The following is a 16822-nucleotide window of genomic DNA, read 5'->3' on the forward strand; positions in this document are numbered from 1 at the left end:
AAATCAAGACATAAACAAACATAAAGTTAGGGAAAAGTTTGTCTCTCTCTATATATATGATCAGTTCTTCAGTGTTCAGGTGTGAAATGAAAAAAAAATGCAGAAGAAACAATTCTGCCTATGATATCCTATAACCCAAAACAGGCAAAAATAGGCAAATCAAGGCAACCCCAAATAGGCAAACAAAAAGCAAAAATCAATGAAGACTGATTTGTTCCACATTTGAGAAACTTTTTCTTTTTTAAATTACTTTTCTGAGAATGTGAACTTTCTGTATATGCTTATTTACTCCCATATTAATGATTCATTTCTTCTTTTCCCAAGTATTTCCCAATACTTCATAACTGGCTGACTCTAGGAGGTGCTAGGTTAAAAAATTAAGACTCAGGTACTTAATTGTGACACTTATAAATAAAAGCATTTAAAGTACAAATGAAAAGCTCTGTTTAGATCTCAAGAGTTTCAAAATTGCATATTTTCTTAATTCTTTTCCTTTTAAAACAAATCATCTCTTATACTCACTCTGTTCTCTTCCATCACGGTAAAAATGCCTTAGCTTCTCTTAAAATATTTTATGTATGTGTGTATGATAAAGTCTTGCTCTGTCGCTCAGGATGGAGTGCAGTAGTATGATCTCGGCTCACTGCAACCTCCACTTCCTGGGTTCAAGCAATTCACCTCCCTCAGCCTCCTGAGTAGCTGGGATTACAGGTGCCCACAACCACACCTGGCTAATTTTTGTATTCTTAGAAGAGATGGGGTTTCACCGTGTTGGCCAGGCTGGACTCAAACTCCTGATGTCAAGTGATCCACCAATCTTGGCCTCCTAAAGTGCTGGGATTACAGGCATGAGCCACCACACCTGGCCTAAAATATTTATAAATTTTCTCTCTAATGCTAATGACTGGTTATTGGTCATCTGTTGTGTCAGTTTTCAAACTATGATTTACCAACATAGTAATATTAACATGTTTTATTAACATTTGCACGGATAATAGGTAATAATGGATAGAACCTTAGCACAAATCAAAGCAGGAACCAAACTATACTTGCATTCTTCACTCCAATATGCTTATAGTAAAAACAACCAACCAATCAAAAAAAACAAAAGGAAGCTTCATTTCAGAATATACTTAATGAAACAATAAAATGATTAATTTTATTAAATTTCAACCTCTCTGTAAATGTCTTTTGAATATTCTGTGTGACAAAATGTAAAGTCTATATAATTTTTCGGCAACTGAGAGTCAATCATTGTTGATATGGTTTGACTATGTCCCCACCCAAATCTCATCTCAAAATGTACTTCCCATAATCCCCGCGTCATGAGAAGGACCTAGTAGGAGGTAATTGAATAATGAGGGCAGTGATGTTCATGATGTTCTTGTGATAGTGAGTTCTCATGAGATCTGATGATTTTATAAGGGGCTTTTCTGTCTTTTGCTCGGCACTTCTCCTTGCTGCTGCCATGTGAAGAAGGACGTGTTTGCTTCCCTTTCCACCATGATTGTAAGTTTTCTGAGGCCTCCTCAGCCATGCTCAACTGTGAGTCAGTTAAACCTCTTTCCTTTATAAATTACCCAGTCTCGGGTATGTCTTTATTAGCAGTGTGAGAACGGACTACTACAGGTATCTTGAGATTTACTTCATGAAACAAAATTTTTACTAGAAACAATGACTGACAGAAAAACTATGGTTAGTCAGACTTGGGTATTTGCAGACATATTCTCAAAACTGAATGAATTGAGCCTTCCAGTTCAAGGAAAACAGTTGACAATATTTATTGCTAATGATAAAACTCAAACTTTCAAGCAAAAGTTAGGATTTTGTGACGCTTGTATCCACATAACTGATCTGCATAACTGAGTGGACCAAACTTTTTTTCCCAGATGGCCAGTGCCTGTCGTTTCATATTCATGCATAGGTAAAAGATCAGTTTAAAATACAAGATGGACAGTAGGTTTTAATTTATCAGAATATGAAAATTTCATTGATAGGGTTTTAGAGCCTATATTGCAAGTGTTAAGAAACTCCCTGTTGTTCAGTTATAGTGTATATTAAAGAATAACCACTCATATGAAAAGGCTATTAAAATAGCCTCCTTTCTAACTGCGTATCTGTGTGGGACCAATTATTCTTAATATGTGAATCACAACAACATGTTGTAACAGATTGAGTGCAAAAGCAAACATCTAGTTTCTTCTATTAAATTAGACATTAAAGAGATTGGCAAAAACGTAGAGCAGTGCCACTGTTTTCTTGAAAATATGTTTAAATATAATGAATTTATTATTTTTAAAATGAATTACACTTTTTTTAACTATTCAGTTTTTTTTAACATAGTAAATACTGAAAACTGTATCCAGATACATAGAAAATTTGGTATCCTCAGTCATTTTTAACAATGTAAAAGGGTCCCAAGAAGAAAGTATTTGAGAACTGCTGTCTAGAGGAATCACTGCTTTTAAAAGTCGCAGAGTGCAGAGCTTTACTTCCTTCCACTTTGTCTGCTGCTCAGTAGTTTGTACTCAGGCAAATAACCTCTTCCAGCTCTAGTCCCCTCATCATTTGTAAAATGAGAGGAGTAACACTTACATGGCAGAGTATTTTGAGGACTACATTAAACAAGATTTATAAACCTGTAATAGGGGATAGATAAATGATTACATCTCATTTAATCTCCCAAACTCCGTGAAGTGTAAGTATTGTTGCTGTGAAGTGTTTGAGACCAAAGGAAATTAAGAACTTGCTTAAGGTCACAAACTAGTAAATGGCAGTCAGATCTGGAATCCTTGTTTTTTTTTTTTTTTTGAGACTGAGTCTGGCTCTATCGCCCAGGCTGGAGTGCGATGGCCGGATCTCAGCTCACTGCAAGCTCCGCCTCCCGGGTTCACGCCATTCTCCTGCCTCAGCCTCCTGAGTAGCTGGGACCACAGGCGCCCGCCACTTCGCCCGGCTAGTTTTTTGTATTTTTTAGTAGAGACGGGGTTTCACCGTGTTAGCCAGGATGGTCTCGATCTCCTGACCTCGTGATCCGCCCGTCTCGGCCTCCCAAAGTGCTGGGATTACAGGCTTGAGCCACCGCGCCCGGCCTGGAATCCTTGTTTTATTCATGGAATATTCAGTACCCTTTTTTCATGCTATAGATTTGAAAAAAGAGTACATGTAAGCAAAGTAGAAGTTACATAGAATCACAATATATTTGAAGTACAAGAGAGGTTAGAGAATTTATCTTCCTACAACCTCATTTTATTGATAAGGTAACTCAGGGCACGCAGGTACAACAGTGTGAACCCTAACTTGCTTTGAAGCTGGCAGTATTTTTAACATAATCATCTCATTCCTGTTAAGCATTCTTCTTTTTTATTTTTTGCTTGACCACACCAAAAGAATTCAGACCTCTTTGGCAAGAACTGTCCTTATCTGTTCCACAAAGATGCCAATGATAACAAAAAACAGATTATAAAGAAACAGAAAGATTATGGTGAATATAATCATGGTAAATAACTATAATCTTCTACGGCTATAGGCTGATTTTTGTTGTAGAAGCGAAAAGAAAAATTTACAATGTTTTTCAAACCTTAGAATCTCAGGAGTTAGAAGTTTAACTGAAGTGATGGAAAAAGGGAGTGTGTGTGTTAGAGGGGAAAGGGAGAGACTTACTACTGTAATAAAAAAGTGAAAGGAACTGGAAATATTTGGAACAGGAAAGTGCTTATGATATTCAGGGTCAGATAACTCATCTCCTCAGAGCAGCCTAATAAGATTTCAGGATAACACACTATTTTTTGGTGGTTCTTGATATTATACTATGCATGCAGATGCTTCACCTTCAACCCAAAGATACCTTATGGAGGATGGAATTAAGGGTTTGGTTCACCACTCTATAACCACTCCATAAAGCATATCTCTTTTTTGTGTGTTTCTTTGTAATTTCTTCCCATTTTACTATTACTAAGTAGAATTAAAAACATAATCACTTGAGTTAATGGTGCAGTATTAAACTATATTTTTATGTAATTAAATATATTTTGTACATAATAAGCTCAAAGGAAACGCAGATTATTTTCAGATTAGTCTGTGATTAATTTTGGAAATTCACAACTATTCACTTTTGGCTGTATGTCCTGACATTTTCTTCTTTCTCTAATATACTAAAGTCTTGTTTCAGTCCTTTCAAATCCCTTTCTAAGTAAAGTCACTAATATAAACTCATAAATAATTTTATATGTATGTAATATTCCCTAAATATGTAAAATTAGATATGTAAATATGTAAAATCTCCCTGAAATTAGATTAAATCAGTGACATTTATACATATATTCATATCTAATTTATAAGATATATATATCTTTATATACAGATATAATTTATATATAATAAAAAATATTTATATATTTTATATAAGTTCAGTACTCTACATGATCTATATATATCTTTATAAATATATATTTACACATATGTGTGTCTATATACATATATACATATGTGTAGGTGTGTGTGTATATATGTGTATATGTGTATATATACATATTTTTTTTCATGTAAATGATTTTCTATGTTTGTGGTCAGAGTAGGTTCAGATTTATTTTTATCCCTCTGTAATCTTAGGCAATGGGAGGTTAGATGTCCTTTTCCCAAATTTTGTTTTAGGTAAGGGTAAAGTTCGAAGTGGTCAGAGGAAAGCAATCCCCATGTGGAGCATTACTACATGACAATGTTGACTCAGGGACACTTCCCTTGCACTAAATTCCTAATCTAGGCAGGTATGTTTGTCTGAGTCTTTTCCATAATCTGGTTCATTCACTCAGTATTACCTTAACAAATGTATCGTAAGAACCTGTGTTTACTACCTGAGTCTTACTTGGTGAATCATCACTGTGCTGGTTTTCTAACCAAGACATTGGGGAGATTTCTGAGTCAGTAGCATAGCTAGAGCTAGAAATCATGATTCCTACACCTGCTTGGAGTCTAGTTATCCTGTTACACGTGTGAGTTGGCCTATTGAAAGAGCTGGTGCCTGGTTTCATGTTTTGTATGTAAGTTTTTACATTTTGACATGAAGGCCTAAGCACAGGCATCTCAGGTTTTCCTCTCAGAATTCTCATCACCTTTCTTCCCCATACACTCATTTTGTCTTTGTTGTAAAACCCTTCTTTAGCCAGGCTGGTCTAGGTTGGGAAAACGACTCTTTGATCATAACCGAAGAAGGAATGTATCAAAGCAAACCATCCTCTGTGAGAGGGACTGTGGCCATGGCTGTACACCTGGGTGTGTGAGAAGAAATGGGATCCAGCAGACCAATGGCAGGTCGCTCCCCTGAGACAGCAAGCAAGGATGAAAGACAGTTTGCAAACAGGAGTTGCTTGTGAAGTCGAGAGAGGCAAACAGGAACATTTCACACCTGCTGTTTCCTGTCCTCTCAGTGTGTGCAGGAGGGAAGAAAGGAGACATCTGGGTCTCAAAGAATATCAAAGTTTTTGAGAAATCAAGGAGGAGGCAGAAAAGGATCTCAGATAAAAAAGACATTCTGCACATACACTCAAGTACAGAGACACTTGCACCATTCCCTGCCCCTCAACTTGTTTTCCCCATGCATTGTGGAATGTTAGTAATGAAGGCCTCTGGGTTTGCTGCTTGTGAGGAGGAAAGTAATGCTGGGAAACTTGATATGTGTAAATAGAAAATATATAAGCAAAGTTATCAGCCGGTCTTGATGTTGCAGCGGAAGCTGAGAGTGCCGTGGTATATCCTGTTTTGTGCATTAGCTTTTTCTGGGGCGTGAGCATTCAGGCATTTTATGAAGAACTTAGAAAAAGGGGAAAATGTTTTGAAGTTTTATATTTTTGATCATTAGCTGGAAGGTTTGTCCAGTAGTAAGTTACTTGTGAGATTTATAAAATATTAGGAACGTTTGGCAAGAAGAGACAGGTTTTATGGGAATAATTTGTTTCCTGTTGACCCTCACTGTGGACATATTTGTGTGTACCTGTGTGTGTGTAAAAAGGAGGGTTTATAGAAATACAAAATCTTTTGAATGAATAGGAACATGATTGACAATGAATTTTAAAGGTCTAAACTGATATGATTCTGAATCATTGATAAACATTCATAAAACTATGACTATTAGGTCATTTTACTGGTGGAAAGATTTTTCTAATCTTGATTGGAGTCATTTGATGGCAAGAATCCTTTCTTGTCACTATTTTTTGAAAATTAAGAACATGTCATGTTTGTTGCTGTTTGTGTCTAATAGAGGTTTTAAATGATAACTATAGTTTTTAGCTTGAACACTGGTAATTTCAGATATGAAAGTACTATTGCCATCTTTCTGTGCCAGGCTTGTTACACAGCAGTCAAAATATGTGATGGTTTTCTTAAGACCAGTAGCCATTAATGCGAACCAGTATTCTTAAGCATTTGTTACTGATAACCTCACATTTAATTGTTTGTGGTTTGTCATAGTTTTCATGACATGACAAAAACTTACATGTGTTGATATTGAATATTTCATTGTTGTTCAACCTGTTGTCAGTGAAATAGGAGAAGGTGCTATTGGAGAAAACATTAAAGGTTTACTAAGAAGTGGCAGTGAGTTTGATGTTAGTAGAGGTCATGCCTTTGAACAGTACTGCTAAGGAATAGATCTAATGAGATTTGGGATGTTTTAAAAAGTTAGTCAGCATCAGTGTAATATTCCTTCAGGGAGCATTTGTAATGCCCACAAGAATGTGTCCGTAGAGAGATCAGATTCCAGGCTAGCCTTTATTTGCTTTCAGTAGTTGACATAACACACACCTGTGTGTTCTCTTCGCTAACCTCAAAATTGTTTTGAAAAGCTTCTGACATTTGGAAGCATGAAAGAGAGAAGATTTTGATTTGTTTTCTGGCAAGTAGGAAAAATAAATTCTAAATGTTGTGTTTTACCCATATATGGCCCTTGCAGTAAAGGCCTTGGTGTGTCTCATATCCTTCTTTTTTTTTTTTTTTTTGTAACAGAATCTCCCTCTGTTGCCCAGGCTGGAGTGGCACAATTTTGGCTCACTGCAGCCTCCGCCTCCAGGCTCAAGTGATTCTCGTGCCTCAACCTCTCTAGTAGCTGGGATTACAGATGTGTGCCACCACACCTGGCTAATTTTTGTATTTTTAGTAGAGACAGAGTTTAGCCATGTTGGCCAGGCTGGTCACGAACTTTGTCTCATGTCCTTCTAATCAATTGTGGAATAAAGCCTCTATGGTTCCATGATAGATTATATTTAATTATATAGTGTTTTCCTTGAAGCATTTTAACATGCTAGAGATAGATATGTGTGTGTGTGTGTGTGTGTACATGTGTGTGTGTTTACAGTTAGATGTAAAATAGCACTTGTGTTTTCTTCTTGAAGGGAGTCATTTAGAAATTATCTCTCGGCCGGGGGGTGCAGTGGCTCACACCCGTAATCCCTGAACTTTGGGAGGCCAAGGCAGGTGAATTGCTTGAGTCCAGGAGTTCAAGACCAGCCTGGGCAACATGGCGAAATGCTGTCTCTACAAAAAATAGAAAACTTAGCCAGGTTTGGTAGTGCATGCCTGTAGTCCCAGCTACTTAGGGAAACTGAGGTGGGAGGATCACATAAGCACGGGAGATTGAGGCTGTAGTTAGCTGTGATTGTGTCACTGCACTCTAACCTGGGCGACAGAGCGAGACTCTGTCTCAAATTAAATAAATAAATAAATAAATAAATAAATAAATAAATAAATAAAAAGAAATGATCTCTCCTGACAGTTTGTGTGTAGGAGAAGAAGTGATAAAACTCACCTAATTGAACTTCACCTTTTACATAGTGACAGATAAAGCTTTCCTTGATAGCATACATTGGCTCAGTGCCAGTAGTACCATAAATGCTGTTTCTTAAGAGAATGTCAAGTTTCAGTAAATTTACTTTGAACTTCAAAGCAGTGTGCAATAACTTTGATAATCAAGCTGATCTTATAAAATGATATAAAAGATGTTATGTTTATAATTATAAAAATGTTGAATTTTCTGTTTTAACATCCCTGATGTCCCACATTGATTTTTATTGCATTCACAGATTTTTCTTTTCAAAAATAAGCTTCACATGGTTTGACATCAGCAGCTTATTTCTTGCAATCTGTTTAATTGAGACTTTTCTGCTGTTTATCCTAAAATGCAGATAAATGGCTTTCAGCACACTGTTTATAGTGTAATAGCTCCTGAAGTGAGTCAGCATTATCAGCTAGAGTCTCCATGTCATAACTAATGGTCTCTCTGCTTATACTTTCCTGCTAGTGAGGAGCCACTGAACTCCACAGAGGCAGGAGCCTTGCATAGTTGGGGGTGGGTAGATTGTTTTGATGGTGCCTATTGGACAAGGCTTTTTTCCTCCTTTATTGGTGTGAAATGAGAAGAGAAATATGTCATTTTCATGATTTTAGCATGCATGCTCAAAAGTGCCATGTTCTAAGGCTGGGGCAAAGAACTTTTAGGATGTAGTGATCCTAGAGGGATTTGTTTTATTCCAGATTGTCTGCTATTTCGTAATAGCACAATTTTAATACTTTTCTGTTGAGGCTGTTGGACTCGCTGCTAGAGAATGGCAGCTACTAGGAAGTATTTGTATTACTACCAAATAGTTATGGGCTTAATAATAAAAGTGAGTATTGTTTGTTTCCCAAGAAAGAAAGAAACTAAAAAACTTCAATTGTTAACTAATTGTTTATCATAAATCAGGCCTATTCATTTTGAGAGGTCATTATGCTTTTTCTTTAGAGAAAAAAAAAAAAACAAAAAACTATGAGACCCCTAGGGAAGATCAACAGACTTGACCATGAGAGTTAAAACTGACAAGTTTTGCCAACCTTTAATTATTTGCTGGGTTTTTACACAGAAGATAGAGGATTATGTAGGTAAATACAGGGAATAGTTTTCATAACTGAAGTACCAATGAATACATTTTGGTAAAATATTTTGTTTGATCTCATTTGTTCTTTTAGAATGTGGAAAATTTTGACTGAAGTGGCCATTAAGATAGCCATGGTCCTTTGCCCCCATATTAGTATTATGATTGTTTGGGATCACTTTGGTCATTTAAATACAATGTATTTATTTTTTAATTCGCTCTGATACTGAAATTTAAGATAATATATTCAATTTCTTAAAAATATTTCAAAGTGGAAAAACATAACACACACAAATACATCTCCCTAATGTTGGTGTGGCTTAAAATACAGAAATATCTGAAGATAGGGTTTGTGAATGGTAATTGTTTCTCACATAGTATCCCAGATACAGGCTTTTTGTTGTTCTTTTTTTGGTGGTGATTTGTTTATTGTGAGAGCCCGTATTGACAGTTATTTAAAAAAGGAGAAAGGAAACATTTTGACCTTAGAGTAGAATTTATGGGTGAGAACATTACTGGCATAAATGAGAAGATATGAATTCGATAAAAGAATATAAAGAAAGAAAATTTAAAGGTAAAATTAACAAGGCTTTTAAAGACTGGGACCACTGAGGTGTACTGGGTGTTATACAATTTAAAAAATAAGAATATAAAAGTGCTTTAGGAGAATGTTTTGAAAACTGAAGCCATTTGTTTATCCAAAGAGGGACAGCTTGAGCAGCATCAGGCCAGAATGTTCCTCTGTGTGCCATGCCCAGATTGAAGATAACACAATTATTATAATAACATAGTTTCAATTCAAATCTCTCCTCAGTGTTTCTGCCCAGAATTCAACAAGATTGTCCTTTGGCAGTCTTATTCCTGCAAATCAAAGCAAAGTAGATGGTGGTTCAGTATTTCAGCCTATTAAGTATAATTTCAAGAAAAAAGATTTATCATAAATTATCAAAACTCTATGAACTCTAGTCTTACACATATCCAGGTTGCAGTTCAACTGTCTTATTTTACTTGGATATAGACTAATGGAAGAGTTAGGGGAATACTAGTAAAACATCTTACAGCACACTTCCTGAATACCATTCTTCTTTCAGTCGGCCTCAGGGTGTTACTTGGAAATTGAAATGCAGTATTCTAACACAATTGTTTGAATACAAGGGAAAACTATAAGATTTGTCAAATTCTGTTGAGAGAAATGTTCTTATGTACACAGGAATTTTTTTTGATCCTATTTATTTTAATACATATCCTATGCATATTTTTTTCTAACAAAATTTTTAATATACTTTTTGACTAGTAGGGAATGAGCATATAAACAGCAATAACAAAAATAACTTAAAATGTTTAACATGTTCATTAATATATATATTTAAATTATAGTTACATTTTGTAAAAATTATATTTACATTTTGAATTGATGTGCTTTCTTCGTTTCAGCTCTTTTTGTAAAGGAACTTTTTTGGTTTGTTTTTGACCATCTGCTGTTAGGCAAGGGTGTCTGTTTTTTGGATAAGATTTTAGGTTATTTGTTTAAAGTGGCACAGATACTAGCTTGGAGGACACATGATTTTATGTTTATCTATAGTATAAAAGGAAATAGAGTGAAACTTGTGGTGTGAGTGAACAATCAGCAGACCTTTTATGACAAAAGAACAACAACAAAATTGACAACTTTTATGCCACACTCTCCAAATAGATTTTAAGGTTCATGAACATAGTGGCCATTTCTTCTTCAACTCTTTGAGCCCAAAGTGCTTACAGCACTTTGAAATATTTGTGTATGGTAAATATTTCTTAATATTTGTGTATGATAAATATTTCTTAAATCAATTTGGACTTGTTAGCAGCTTTAAGGTGGCTCTAATAAATATTTCATTCTGTTTTAACCATATATGATGAATAGGATAGCTGTGTCTCAACTATAAATTTTATATCAAAATTTTTAATGAATCAAGTCAAATGATATGGTAGATTTAATAAAAAGATAGAAATAATGGCATTCATTTGGTCTTCAGTTTTCCAAACATTTTGAAATTTTCCAAATTTTAAAAGGAATTTAACATTTAGTAAAGGTAAATCTCCTTAATGACAGATTTCTAAATGTTTGTGTAGTTGATTGATTTATGAAATTGAGATTCTCTTAAGATAAACTTAAGACATTGCATATTGAAATGACATTCTGATTGTCAAAAGATATTATAAAAATAGATTTCTAGATATTTAAATGATGAATTCTAGATATTTTTCTGCCTTGCATAGACTCAGAGGTAGCTTTTAACCATCTGGAAATGTTACATAACACACTGTGGTCAGTGACCTTTTTTTCATTCTTTTTCCTTTTTCTTTTCTTTCTTTCTACTTTTTTTTGTTTGTTTGTTTTTGACTCCTAGGTTTCTTTTCTTTTTTACCTTTCCACTGTCATATGCCATGGGTCCTGAACATAGCTCATTGCTTGACCGGAATAATCTCTCTTGCCAGCTTATAATCAAAGGGAGCACTGAGAAAAACAGCTGAGCTGTATTAGGCAACCACAGTCTGGGCTGCATTTCTTAACTGCTGAATAACACATCACAGGTGCAGGATTAGTGCTGCCTACGGTGCTGGGCTTTTTAGTGGAAACCCCTAGCAATTCTGTGCCTCCTCCTCATGTCTCTCATCCCAGGGAGCCTGGCAACGATATATCAAGCGTACAGAAATCAAAAGTGAGTAGTGGGAGAAGCTTTATATCTCACGGAGACTGTTTTTCTTTTCCCTCCAAAAAATGTAAGCAAGATGAGTAAAGCCAATTCTGGCACAATAAAAGATGTTAGAACTTAGCCTTTCTTGGCATAGATGGTGAAATAGACTAATTCAAGGGGATCAAAAATTTTGTCTAAAAAAATTGCATGACAAGAAAATATCATTTAACCGAACTCTTCTGGTAGTGTATAATTTAGGTTACTTTTAAATTAATGATGTTCTTTATTAACTTTTGTGTTATGTGTGTTGGAGTGAGTGTGTGTTTGCCCCTACACGTTTTCAACACTGTCAAGGTTAAAATCAAGTGTTGTGGTTGTATAAAGGTCTTGTGGTTTAATTTTTTATATTTTTTGATGTTGTGAATTCTTTTACTATTAATGTATCAACTATACAATTCTAGATTCATAGATTATAAAGGTCTAGGTTTCTTTCTTGCAAATATGAGTTTTAAAAAATGCAAAATGATTCTTTAAAGTATAAATGTAATGATTTAGATGTTAGATCAAATGAATGTTTCAAAAGTATAGTTACTGAGATATTTATTTTTGACCAAGAAGGATATAAATTGTTTTAGCATGATAAAGTATACATTTGGAGAAGTGAGACAAGTATGTTTTAGTAATTCGTATCATTTTTGGTATCTATCTTAGAAAATTTTTCTGTGTTGCACAATAGATAAGTGTAAAAGCACATGGATGGCACTGCAGATTTTAAACAGTTTTCTTTGGTTTCCAGTTTGTTCTCTTAAAACTATGATGGCTTTCTCATGTTTACATTGCATTCTTATTCATTTTATTGCTGGTGATCATTATTCCATATTGTTTCACCAGAGTTAGACCTTTAAACTCATTGATGGTGATAATAGTCGATAATAATGTTTAGCTTAAAATATATATCCTATATTTTATACCTCAAGTATTTAAACATTTGAACTAGCAATATATTTGAATATTTTTGTCAGTAATAACTAAGGTTACCTTTAACAGTTATCCTATTAGAGGATACAGTAAGGATTAGAAGCAGACAGGTTCTAAATGCTTTCCAGGTTTTTTCTTTGGGGAAAAAGAATAGCACAAACACGGTGATTTGGTTTCTGGTTTGTCTGGCTTCATTGTCACTTCCCTTCTTTACATATATGAATCTATAAAATAGTTTTATACACTAGGCTGTCTTGGGAGTGCTTTGCAAAGCTGCAGAGTAAGTTTTGGTGTGGAGGCAAGTTTAACATCTACTTTGATTAGCTTCAGAACTCTGTGAAGCAGAGCATTCATAGAAACTCTGCTGAATAAAACCATAGCTCCTGGCTTGGAAATCTGCCAAGTTCTGGTTGACTCTTTGACATTATTGTCAAAGAGACCACAGTTCAGTTTCTTTTGTAACAATGTGGACCTGAATTGACACACTAAATATTTTAAAATACAAAGGCATTTTTTATTTTTAATCATTCTATCAGCTGAGATTATGCTATTTTATGACAATGGCTTCAGTTTGATGTTGCATATTTTTCAAATCATGGTTACTTGCTTGTCAAGTTAATTTTGTTCTTACGTTGTTGCTTTTATTAAAAATACTTACAAACAACTTGTGTTTTAGAGATTTTTCAAAGGTTTTTAATTTATATAAACAATTTGATTGAGTTTCTCTAAATTCAGAAGCAGAGTAAAACTAAGGGAAAGGCTAGCTATTGTTTTAAATTTAAAGAGCATAATTGTGATGTCCAAAGAATTTTTGTTACTACCATAGTTAATGTTCTTGCTGAGGTTTATACTTCTATATCAATTACCCGGAAAACAAATGAGTATAAATGTTTGTGTTGTCTGTTGACTTGTATGTCATATTTATTTACTCTTCTCATGATTTTTTTATGTCATAGTCTGGTATCACATAAAATAAAATGTTTGAGTGATTGAAGCTTTTACTTTTTATTCAGATGTTTTTAGGTCTCTTGGCAGAGTTTTACTGATGTGAAAATGTTGAAAACATGATTATCAATCATAACCTGAGTGGATGTGGTGATGTCGATGTGTCAGTATGGTGAAAAGAGAAACAATTGCCCGTGAATAGAAACACCCACAAATATTTTATGAAGCCCTGGTTTCTAGAATGAGCCAGCACTTCTCTCATATTTAAAATTAGTGTTTCTCTTAACCTACTCATTAGTGTTGACCATGAGTGGCTGAAATGAAAAACTGGCAATATCCCTGGTTCTGGTGGTTATGGTTTCTCTAAAAGATACTGGTTGATTACTGCCACACAAAGTAATCTTCCCTGTTACACACTCCTGTCTAGTACTTACATTTGGCAATTACGTGGCATTGTGACATCTCTTTTATTGTTTTCCTGTACTGTATTTCGGCTCTCCATATGTAGTTGATTTGTCTCACAGTGTTCCACGTGTGGCTGATTTGTCTTACAAGCAAGATTGTTATTTTATTGAGGACACCGTCAAGTACTCTGGGTCATTGTGTTATGTAAATGGATTTAATGATTATTTGCTAAATGAATCAATGCACCAAGAGATGAAAGAAAATAAGAAATTTTGGTCATCCTTGAACAAACTTTCAGTGTGTTTCTTAAGCTGAAAACCTTATATTTTTATAGACTATTCACCATGACTAATCTAGAAAGGAAGGAAAAGTAAAAGGCAGTAAAATGAAGCAAAAGAAACAGGAATTGAAGAGGAAGAGGAGAGCCAGGAAGGGGAAAAGATAATAGGGAAGAAAAGGAAAGGAAGACAAATAGAAACAGGAGATAAAGAAGTAGGGAAAAGGAAAACTGAATAATAGTAAGAGTCAGCAGCACATAAAACAACAATTTATTATTATTGACTCTTACTATATGCAAAGAACCATAGTTGATGCTTTATGTGGATTTCTCCTCTACTCCAACCAGTGAGTGCTGCTACTCTCCACATCTTCTATAAGGAATGTTAAGTCACTTGCTAAGCCCATAAAAGTAGCTAGGCCGGAGTTTGAACCTACTTGCCTCTTTTACCCTACGTTGTCATCAAGTCTGCCTCCACTGCTCAGTGACCATACGTGATACTGCTTTGTCATCTGACATTTCACCCCTGCACAGCATGTCCAGAAATTTAGCACCAGCATCTTCCCTTACCTGTCTCTTACCTGATTTCTGTCTGTTGAAGGAAAAAGATTACTGTATAGGTAACATCACAGTTAATATTAGAAAATCTGTTATTTCCCTACATATGATTTTGCTCTGGTATTTTTTAATAAAAATTGTATTTATATTTTGTTACTTTCCAGAAAAGTTTAGGTATATGTCCCAACTTTTTATTTAGTGTGTGTGTGTATGTATATATATATATGTAAAACTTTTTCCTAAATTTTTGCTGCAAAGAGCATAGAAAATGATTTATTTGAAAGTACTTTAGTATAAGGAAAAATGGTTAGGTGATGAAAATGAAAGTCGGGCCTTTAGAGTTGAAAAATTTAGACAATGAATTGAGTTAAATGATTCAAGGTTTAAGTGTTAAAAATTAGTGATTAAACTATCTGATATCACAAAAATTATTTTAAAAATTAATGTTGTTTTAAAGTTGTAATCAGAGTTTTATTCCTGTGTGAAATAGACTCTTAAAAAAAAACTGTGAGTATTTAAACTAGTTTTGGTTAAGAAAGAAAATGGGCATTGATTTGCATTATTTGTTATCATAACAGTACAAATAGCTATAGGATGGGTCATTCCCAAAGTTGTTGCTAGCCAGTTCAGTACTTTCAAGTTTTTCTTCCACTAACCTCTTCACCCTGGACGTTTAAAGTGCAAACTTCTGTAATATGAATTTCAATTTCTCTTCTTGCCCCTGCCTGCCCTCTGGTGTAGAAGGTGAAGAATAGTGATGAGAATCAACATTTTGTTAAGTTTTGTGATATTCAAAGAGTTTAAAAATGAAAAAGATAAAAGACGATAGATTATTAGTAGACCTTGTGTGACACAAAATGATTATATGTCACTTTTTAATGAATTTTAAAGACTCATATCCATTTCTAAGTGCATTACATATTGAATTTAATATTACTGAATTACCTCTGTTGTTCATACAGATTTTTCTCTATGTGTTTAAATGTGACAGTGGATTTTGATACCCTTTTGACTGTCTATAACATAAAACAGTCCTTTATATCACAAATTAAAAATGTTTTATTTATGATATTTTTGAACTGGTAAGAATGTTACTGAAAAAAAACTAAACATGGTTAAAACATACTTTAGGATTTAATGAATTGATTTTGAAGGTAAAATGTAATTTTTGTAACATTGTACCCATGATATGTAATAGTATGAAATTTTTTTACATTTTACTTTTGTTCTGCATTTTCTGTAAAAATCATGTATAGGAGTATATAATAATATAAAATAATATAGAGATATTTTTAAAATAATGAACTGATTAAGTGTATACATTAAAGAACAAGTTATTTTATAATGTTTATATGAGGCTTCCAATTCATTATTGTCCACTGTTTTCAATTAAATACTTTAAAGAAATTATAACTCTATTTCCTACTACAAGAGATTCCATAGAAAACATGTACATAGCTGAAAACATGTATATAACTGCAACATATTTTCCAGAAAAGATATTCAGGATATTCAAGAAAAATAACTTTCTTTTTAATCCTTGTAATTGAATGGAAGTCACAATGTTGCATTCTGATCATTAGGTAATTTCATGAAATTTGATTAATTTGCCTGAAAAATCTATAAACCTATTTCTAAAGAAATATTCTTAATATTCTCTTTTTCTATTATTCCTTATAAGAATCATAAGGAATATAATTTAGTCGTGGTTCAGTAACACACACTCAAACATCCTATGAAAATAATTCTGTGGTTTATTTGCATTCCAAAAATCCAGCGATCCTCTGAAAAATGAGAAGCAATTTTAGAGTGGCTTCCAAAAGCCTTACTTTTTATTATTATGATAATTTAGTTAGTAAACTAAACTATAACTATATAACTAGATATGTATGTATATAACTATATATATATAAACTATACATAAACTAAGTGAACTACACATGTGTAGTGTCTGGATTTATACTGTTTTAAAGATCAGTTATTAAAGGGAGAAAGAGGGAAGAAGAGAAGAGAGGGGAGGGAGGGATGAAGGAATAAAAGAAAAAAAGAAATGGCAAAATGGAATGGGCTCTTAATGAGTGACT

General features: G+C 33.9%; 1 protein-coding gene across 4 annotated transcripts in view; it reads left to right on the plus strand.

Moving 5' to 3' along the window:
• Positions 1 to 16822, plus strand: part of BMPR1B (bone morphogenetic protein receptor type 1B) — a 247028-nt gene that overhangs the window by 170471 nt on the left and 59735 nt on the right. The window contains exon 1 of one of the 4 annotated variants that reach the window (XM_021939088.2): positions 11078 to 11599. The exons of the other annotated variants lie outside the window; for them this stretch is intronic. The gene's annotated coding sequence lies outside the window, so the exon portion shown is untranslated. Of the gene's footprint in view, positions 1 to 11077; positions 11600 to 16822 lie in introns of those variants that run through there. 4 annotated transcript variants of the gene reach the window in all.

This window comes from Papio anubis, chromosome 3, assembly GCF_008728515.1.
Source record: "Papio anubis isolate 15944 chromosome 3, Panubis1.0, whole genome shotgun sequence".
Taxonomy (NCBI): Eukaryota; Metazoa; Chordata; class Mammalia; order Primates; family Cercopithecidae; genus Papio; species Papio anubis.